This window comes from Megalops cyprinoides, chromosome 16, assembly GCF_013368585.1.
Source record: "Megalops cyprinoides isolate fMegCyp1 chromosome 16, fMegCyp1.pri, whole genome shotgun sequence".
Classification (NCBI taxonomy): domain Eukaryota; kingdom Metazoa; phylum Chordata; class Actinopteri; order Elopiformes; family Megalopidae; genus Megalops; species Megalops cyprinoides.
Genome location: NC_050598.1, coordinates 3,751,444 through 3,760,418, shown reverse-complemented (window position 1 = coordinate 3,760,418; position 8,975 = coordinate 3,751,444). Strand labels below are relative to the sequence as shown.

The 8,975-nt window shown below is 41.0% G+C and overlaps 1 long non-coding RNA gene across 1 annotated transcript; it reads left to right on the top strand.

The window, feature by feature from the left end:
- The first annotated feature begins 1,777 nt into the window (after positions 1–1,777).
- On the top strand, positions 1,778–8,546 carry LOC118791536. Its single transcript, XR_005005547.1, has 4 exons — positions 1,778–2,029; positions 6,395–6,475; positions 7,673–7,798; positions 8,210–8,546. It is a non-coding gene; the product is annotated as an uncharacterized LOC118791536 (long non-coding RNA).
- The last annotated feature ends 429 nt before the right edge of the window (positions 8,547–8,975 follow it).

Below are 8,975 nucleotides of genomic sequence, written 5' to 3'. Positions count from 1 at the left end.
ACCAAACTTTTTACAGTACCTCCAGCTTAAAAATGCACTAAAAAATAAAATACAACTTTCCAACATTGATCTACAACCACCACCATTAATAGAAAAGATAGCATCCATTTCAACATCTGAGAAACCTTTATCTAAAATATACAAACACATATCATCACCAAAAGAAGAAGCACTACCTATACCAATAACAAACTGGGAAAAAGATTTAAAAATTAAGACTGATCTCAGTTTCTGGAAACAAATATGTAGCAACATCTTCTCCATGACAAACAACTCCCAACTACAGCTAATCCAGTATAAGGTCATGCACAGAACACACATCACCACCCGTAGAATGCGCCTCATGGGCTTCACCAATACAGATATCTGTCCACAATGCACCCTCAACACAATAGATTGTTATTATCACTCTTTCTGGCAATGCACACCAACCAAAAATTTCTGGCAAGCCATAATATTTGAACTCTCCAAATTTCTGGGTCACAGCATTCCACTGTCCCCGTCCCTTTGCCTTCTAGGAGATCTCACACCCATCAGTCATATTCACAAATACCACAAGATCATACTTGTCACCTTAACAATAGCCAAAAAAACAATACTCCTAAACTGGAAATACAGGCACAAACTTTCAATATCACAATGGCTTAATCTGTTAACAGACTACCTCTCAATGGAACGAATCACAGCTAAAAACAATAAACAGACCAAATTATTCAGTAACACCTGGGAACCCATCCTTGTAGCTCTGAACTTTCCAACAAATTGACCCCCCCCCCCCCTTTTTTTTTTTTTTTCTTTTTTTTTTTTTTTTTTTCTCTTTTTCTTCCTCTCTCTCCCCCTTCTTCCTTCTTCTCCCCTTCTCCTTTAATAAAAGAAAAAAAAAAAAAAAAAAAAAAAAAAAGAAATATAACCATAGCAGTTTCTGATTGGTACAGATGTAGATTGTGGAAAACCTTTAATAGTCTTTCCTTTTTTCTGAATAACCTGTTCATAGCTTTGTCAAATGCTAGTAAAAACAAAATCATTTCTTTGTATTAGTTGTTGTTTGTAAATATGTCTTTAAAAACCTAAAAAAAAAAAAAAAAAAAAAAAAAAAAAAAAAAAAAAAACGTGTTGCACTTTTGTATGCGTATTGGTGCTATGTATTGGTGCTTGATTACCGTTGGTGTTTTGGCATGCATTTTGGTTTTTCTTTTCTCTTTTGGATTTTTGAAACATGGTTTTTGATTGTTACATCCTTTGACCAGTGTCATTTTGGTGAATGCAACAGGAACAACCCCTTCAATTATCCAATTACCTCATTAGGGTGTGAAGTACTCTCATATGTGGGTGTGTGCTCTGAATAAATTGCCCTAGTGAAGACCAGAGCAGGTTGCCATGCATTGGTCACAGTTTTTTGACCATTTTTCTGTGCAAAATAAAGTCATTTCAATGATTTTTGAAAAAAAAAAAATAAAAAAAAAAAAAATAAAAAAAAATAAAAAATAAAAGATTCTGATGCTAGCTCTCGAAGGAGTTCACAGTCTCAATTTTAGTTAAGCACCACTGCTTCGGGGCTCTGTGTGTAATCGCCATACTGTTCACTTAAACCAGTCGAGTTCTGACGGTAGGATAGATCCACAGTGTGACTCTCTTGAAGGAATACCGCAACGAACTCGGAGTGTAATCCGTCTTCGGGCCAAAACGTAAGTCTGGTGAACGCTGCCAGAGACAAAACCAGAGCCGAGAGCTTCCGGGGTACAGGGTTAACATTATAACCAATAACATTCCTGGCGAAGAGACGTCTTCCAGATAAGCAAACGCTCTTTTAAATTTACCTCTTCCAGATCTATTGGCATACATCGCATAGGTGTCTCGGAGATGTATGTGTGCCTACAGGGATACTAATACACTAGCTAGCTGTCAGGTTTTTTGTAGCTCTGTAACGTTAATACTATAAACTCACATTTGGATTTGGCACATTGACAGAACAACTAAGCTAGCTAGCTAGCTAATAATCAGGGACGTAGTAAGCTTCCAAGTATCCCAGGTATGTAGCCAATAACTATAAATATTTACAGCCGAATCTACAAACACGGTAGCCCCATCTCGATGCTAACTTTGCGCCATGCATCGTTTTTTGGCGAGGTTGTGGTACCACTTCATACAACTCTGAAAAGCCTGACACACACAGTGTAGGCTTACATTTGAAGTTTTTTGGCAAGTTAAGTCTGCATTCTCCAATGCTAGAGTATTCAACTTCAGGCAAGCTGACTTTATTAAGATGCGTGATTATACAAGGAATATAAACTGGGTACCTCTTCTAGGTGGTAAAAGTGTCAAAGAAATGTGTTGCATATTTAAAACGATTATTCTGGATGTACAGCGTAAATTCATTCCGCAAGTGAGAAAAGGAAAACTGAAAAAGAAGCATCCACAGTGGATGAATAAGTCACTGCGGAACAGTTTAAAACAAAAAAGGAAATTATTTAGAAAATATAAGTTGGAGAGCTCAGATAGAAATAAGATTGAATACAGTAATATGCGAGCTCAAGTTAAGAAAAAAATAAGGGAAGCCAAAAGGTGTTATGAAAGACAAATTGCACTAGATGCAAAGAGCAACTCTAAACGTTTTTATCAATATTATGGTCAAAAAAGGATAGTTAAGGATGAAATAAGAGGTATAAAAAATAAGGATGGGGTTATGGTTTACGATAACAAAGCTATTGCTGATACACTAAACAGTTACTTTGTGGAGAGTTTCACTAGTGAAGTGTTTTTGCATATGCCTTCAGGTGCAGTCAGTTCTCAGAGACTTATGGAGGAAATTGATTTAAATGATGCAGAAGTACTAGATAAACTTCAAAAACTTAAAACAAATAAGGCAGCAGGCCCTGATGGAATATATCCAAGAGTTCTCAGAGAACTAGCAGAAGTGGTTTACAAGCCTCTGACAGTTATTTTTAAGCAATCCCTTAAAACTGGAGAAATACCAGATGACTGGAAACATGGCAGTGTAGTACCTATCTACAAGAAAGGAGACCGGACTGAACCAGGAAATTATAGGCCTGTCAGCTTAACTTGTATCGCATGCAAAATACTGGAATCCATCATTAGGGATAATTTGCAATTATTCCTGGAACGAAATGGTGTTCTAAATGGTAGCCAACACGGTTTTCGCAGAGGGAGGTCGTGCTTAACAAACCTCCTGGACTTCTTTGAGGAAGCTACAGCATGTCTGGACTCAAACCAGGCTTATGATATTATCTATTTGGACTTTCAAAAGGCATTTGACAAAGTTCCGCACGAGAGACTCATATTGAAAATGACATCTGCGGGAATTACAGGAGCCATCACCGAGTGGGTTCGAAGTTGGCTGTCTAATAGAAAGCAGACTGTAACTGTGGGAGGAATTGTATCGGAGCAGGGTCCTGTACGAAGTGGAGTCCCGCAGGGATCGGTGTTGGGGCCTTTGCTATTTCTTATATACATAAATGATCTTGATGCAGAGGTTAGAAGTAAAATAGTAAAATTTGCAGATGACACAAAACTAGGGGGTCTAGCCAACAGTATAGAATCAACTAAGGTAATACAGGAAGACCTAAACAGCATCCAAAAGTGGGCAGATACCTGGCAGATGACTTTCAATTTAGATAAATGTAAAATCTTGCATGTAGGAAATAAGAACCTTAAACAAGACTACTTCATGGGTGGAAAAAAACTAGAATGTGCTCAATTTGAAAAGGACTTGGGAGTAATGGTTGACCCAAGCTTAACAGGATCTAGGCAGTGTGCTGTAGCAGTAAAAAAGGCCAACAGGATGCTGGGATATATAGCCAAAAGTATTGAGTATAAATCTAAAGAGGTTATATTGAAATTATACAATGCCTTAGTTAGACCGCACCTGGAATACTGTGTGCAGTTCTGGGCACCGCACTATAAAAAAGATACTGAAGCTTTAGAAAAGGTTCAAAGAAGGGCAACTAAATTAGTTCCTGGCATGAAATATAAATGCTATGAGGAAAGACTCAAGTTACTTAACCTATTTAGATTAAGCGAGAGGAGGTTTAGGGGTGATTTAATTGAGGTATTTAAATTTATAAAAGGAATCAATAAGGTTAACTATAATAGATTCTTTAGGGTGAGTTCAGTCTGTAAAACAAGAGGACATAAATGGAAACTAGTTAAGAGTAAGTTCCGCACTGATGTAAGGAAATATTATTTTACACAAAGAGTTATCAATACATGGAATAGGTTGCCAGGTCATGTAGTTGAGGCAGAGACCCTTGCTGTGTTCAAGTCTAGACTTGATGCAGTTTTGGATACTCTTTAATTAAAAAATGGCGAGCTTAGTTGGGCCGAATGGCCTGTTCTCGTCATCATATGTCCTTATGTTCTTATGTTCTCCAGTTTGTCCTCCATTTTGACTTTGATTGAATCTTTAAATTCAATGTTTATATTTCATGCCGGTGTCGTGCCTCCCATGTTCCAGTACATCACACTGTAAAATCATTGGTTACACTCGGAAAGGTCAGCAGCAAACGGGGTCGAAGTTTGAACTTTTTTTTTCATTTTTCCATTTTCTCCTCAATTTGGAATGGCCAATTCCCCAAATTTTTGGAATGTCCAATTTGTCATCGATGTTCGGTCCCATTGCACAACCCCTACTGTCAATCCGGGAGAGCATGGACAAGCACGTGCCCTCCTCCGAGACATGTGATGTCAGCCGCTGCATCTTTTCGCACTGCGGTCCACAAGCTAAGCTAACACAGAGATGAGTCGGAGGAAGACATTTCATATGCAGCTTTGGCACATGGACCACAGGCACACAATTGATCAGCAGGGGTCGCTGTTGCTAATGGGACCGAAGCCCCTGCCGATGTACCCACCCCTATCCCCAGCAGAACGAAGCCAATGTGCTCCACCTGTGAGCTCCTGGACACTGTTGGCTAGTGACACGGTCGGGATTGAACCCGGGCCGTGGTGTTTACCAACTGAGCCACTCGGGAGCCCCAACCAATTTGAACTTTGAGTGGAGCGTTACAATGGCTAGTTTGAACACCACACTACGCTTAGGTCGGAATGGAGGCATGACGCTGTCATAATAGGAAAACAATGGCAAAGCGAGCGTTGGGAGATTTTGAAGCTAGTCAAGTGTAAGCAGCTTAAGGGATAGTTTTGTATTTGTTTTTTTTTTTTACAGTGCTGAATGCTGCTGTTTTAACTTTAAACCTGTTGGTCGCAATGCGGACCTCCAGCCACCGGACCCCTGATCTCAGGGCTCCCAGGCAAACGTCTTACCCTGTGAGGTACCCAGAGGCCCTGGTGTTTGAATAAAGGGTGGCAGTCTTTCATAACCAACTGTTGTTGTGGACTATATACTGGGGAAGTATTTGTTTCTTCTCAATTGGAGTGAGATGTTTTAGGTGGCTAATTGACCATCGTAAGCAAAGTGCTTCCATATATTTTATTATTATTATTTGTTCAAGAGTAAAACAAAGGATCTGATTGATATTGGTATCGGCAGATAGCCAAAGCTGTGGTATCGGTGTCGGTATTGGAAGTGAAAAAGTGGCATTGGGACATCTCTATTAAAAATACACATGTAACTAACCAAGCATTCATTTCAGCATTAAAACGGATACAGACCTGTGGTTTTTCAAAGACGCTCAACCTTTAATTCTCATGGGATGTAGGCTCTCTCATTGAGGACTCATGCTTTGGAAGGACTTCCTATCTAATCAATCAAGTTGTGCTCCTGTAACTAAATGCAGCTCGTAAGCTTATGTTTAGAAAAGTAGAAACAGAGGCTATATACTTCCCAGCCTGCATGCAACTTATTGAGGTTTGGTTCACACACGCCAGTGGGCTTCCGGATAACAACACTAGAATTCCCCATGCCATCATCCCACTCTCGTGGGAACAATCTGAGGTAGTTAATAATGGAACATTTAAAAACATCAACCCCTTTGTGGCTTAATAAAACACATCAAAGCTGAATATAGGCTAGTAAAGCCCGATCTTGACAGACCAGGCAAATTACAAATGGTATTTAAGAGAAAGATCCATTTTAAGACTTAAAGTTCTGATTTCGATCAGTAGTTTCTCATTTACATTTACTCATTTAACAGGCGCTTTTGTCCAAAGTGACGTACAAAAGTGCATATAGTGTCATCTCACTGCAGCTCCACAACAACAGCACCCTCTGCATGACATGGTATGTTGGTGACCCATTCAGGTTCACAGGTGGGGGCCTGATCCATGGTGCAGCTTCACATGGACTTGCTCCCCTTCCTCTATTAGCAGTGTGTTGCGAGTGATAACTTGAGGTGGGCCTGATGTGGTAATTGAGAGCACTATGTGCAGGAATTGTCAGAACCTATCTGAGGCCTCATCATCTCCCTGCCTATGTCAGGAGTGGACAAAATACCCAGCCCCGCCCCAACTGGTTTGTTCCCTCCTAGGGATCCACCCACCACAAGGACACCAGGACAAGGTGAGTAGGAAGAACACTATTTTACTAACAGAACCCAAAAAAAACACGTTTTCCCACCTGCAGCTATTCTCCTTCCCCCGCCCTGCTACCCACTCCCGTCCTCCCCTTCCCAGACCCAGATGAGCGGGTACGCAACCCCACACACCACACAATATCCTTCTGCACACATGCCCCACTGCAGTACACTCCGTGATCTGGCACCCAAGCCACCCAGGCACAGGGAGAGAGAGAGAACCGCTCTCTTCCACGCCAGGGGGAAGTCCTACCGCTATGGGGGAGGCTCCACACATGCACCCACACCACGCAAGACACACACACAACACAAAAGGAAATAAAGGGGGGTGGGGGGGAGGGTGTAGCTCGGCCCGTACGACCGTGCCGGGCCTCGCCTACATCCCAAAATAAAAAATAACGAAACACAAAAAGACAAAGCTCTCCGTGTCCTCCTGTGGACGGGCTGGCAGCGACCAACTTCATCTGTGTGAGGGATGCCTTAGTGCATGAAGTGCGTGGGTGTGCTTCCCGAAGGGGAGGGCAGTGTGACGGACTGCCATCACTACAGTTGAGTATGTGCTCTGACTACCATACCAACGAGCCTGGCTCTTTGGCGTCGCGGTCATAATGGCATGGTTGGTACCCTGTAGACCCAGGTTTGAGGCCGGGTGGGGTAACTGCTCTCACCCTTTGCTACACTGCCGTTTTTGAATCCAATAAATTGTAGGTAGCTTCTTAACATATTTCAAGAATAAAGCAGTAATAAATACATGAATTTATGAACACTGCCGTTTTTGGATGTTGCCTGTTTTCCATTGGATTTTTGGTTATTGACTTGGACTGTGTTTCTGACTTGGTTGAGATTTTTGGATTTTTGGATTTTCATTAAAGAACTGCCTTTTTGTACTGCCCAAGTTGTCTGCGCCTAGGTCCTTTCCCCACAAACCCTGACAGGAACTGTACCATAATAGGCTATAGTATGTTGCCTCTGTGTATATTGCCCCCTGTCCCTTGTCCATGCTATGTTTTCCTTGGACCAAGTAAGAATGAACTGAGGACTAAGACTGATGAGACAATTGCAGAAAGCCTCACCAATGCACTATTGTAATGTTTGCTTTGAGTTGATCCAAACACACGTACAATCTCTAGTCACCCACCTACCTTGTGATAATGTACGACCTGTCCCACATACTCCAACTGCAGTCCAGACCCTTCCCACCTCATCACCACCCCTGCCCCAGGAAGCTGAAGGACTGCTGTTGGCTTCCAAGAACAGTGCCAACTAAGTTCATTTGGAACAGATGGCTGCAAACCACAGCACTACAGACTGTAAGTCACATTTCTCAGGACTTCTCAAGTGCAAACCTCACACTCCTGATTGTAAACAGAGCAATTCTTCTACCTCAGCACATTCATTGGTTCTGAACTAAACTTTACTGCGAATGCTTAGTTTATTTTGTGGAAGGCCATAATTATGAAACTGCAGGGCTTTGGTGTCAGCTAAATCATCCTGTAATTGGGTGGGTTTTTTGCACTTCAAAACATGTGAAGAAATGCGATACCATGTGATACCACAATGCCTATATGATGGGGGAATTCATTGCTGCTTTGCAGGTCAGAGATCTTCTGAAAGATAACAACACAGAAATACTACAACTGAATGTCAAATGGAAATTGGGGGAGGGGATTGGGTTGGGGATTGTGGGTCTATTATGTTTTCCGGTTGTTTTGCTTCCACAGGTTGTGGAGCCTTTGTGATCAACAAACAAGAGTGGGAGAATTCTAACAACCACCAGGACATTTTGGCCGGTTCCCATCTACCAGCAAGTTAAACCATTGGGATCCAAGCGCGATAATAATCCAAGCATTCATCCAAATCTACAAAAAAATGTTTAACTGAGCAGAAAATAAACATTCTTAACTTTTCATCCATCCACCTCAATCTTCACACCTTGATTTAATTAAATTTATGAAAGCCAAAAGATATCAAGGCCCTAAAGCTATTCCGCCAGAAGGAAATGCCAAGAATCCCAGGGTGCCAGAACACATGCAACATTACTGGAAGCATCTTGTTAGCGTAATCCATGCCAGGGAATATTTACAACATGCAGATTTTAAGGAAATCATTAAATGAGAACCTTACCTTTTTATTAGATGAAATTAATTATTTTGTGAACAATGTGGCTTTTCTCTGTGCATTGGTATAAAGATTAAAGTTTTAAACTTTAAGATTTTTGTGTTGCATGTTGTTTTCAGTTTTAAACAAATTTGGATGGCACTGTATATATAGTTTAGTTTGAATATGAGAGTATATATGCAATATTCATGTGTACAGGGTATGTGTGCAATATTCATGAATGCAATAATTAATGCTTACCAGCCAAGTTCAGTGTTTTATCTTTGGCTTGTACTAATGCTTGGTAAAACAACAGAGGAATTTCCACAATTGAGGGCCAATTCTATTCAACCGCTTGTGGTAAGTGAACATACAGCTTGGTAAGAAGTT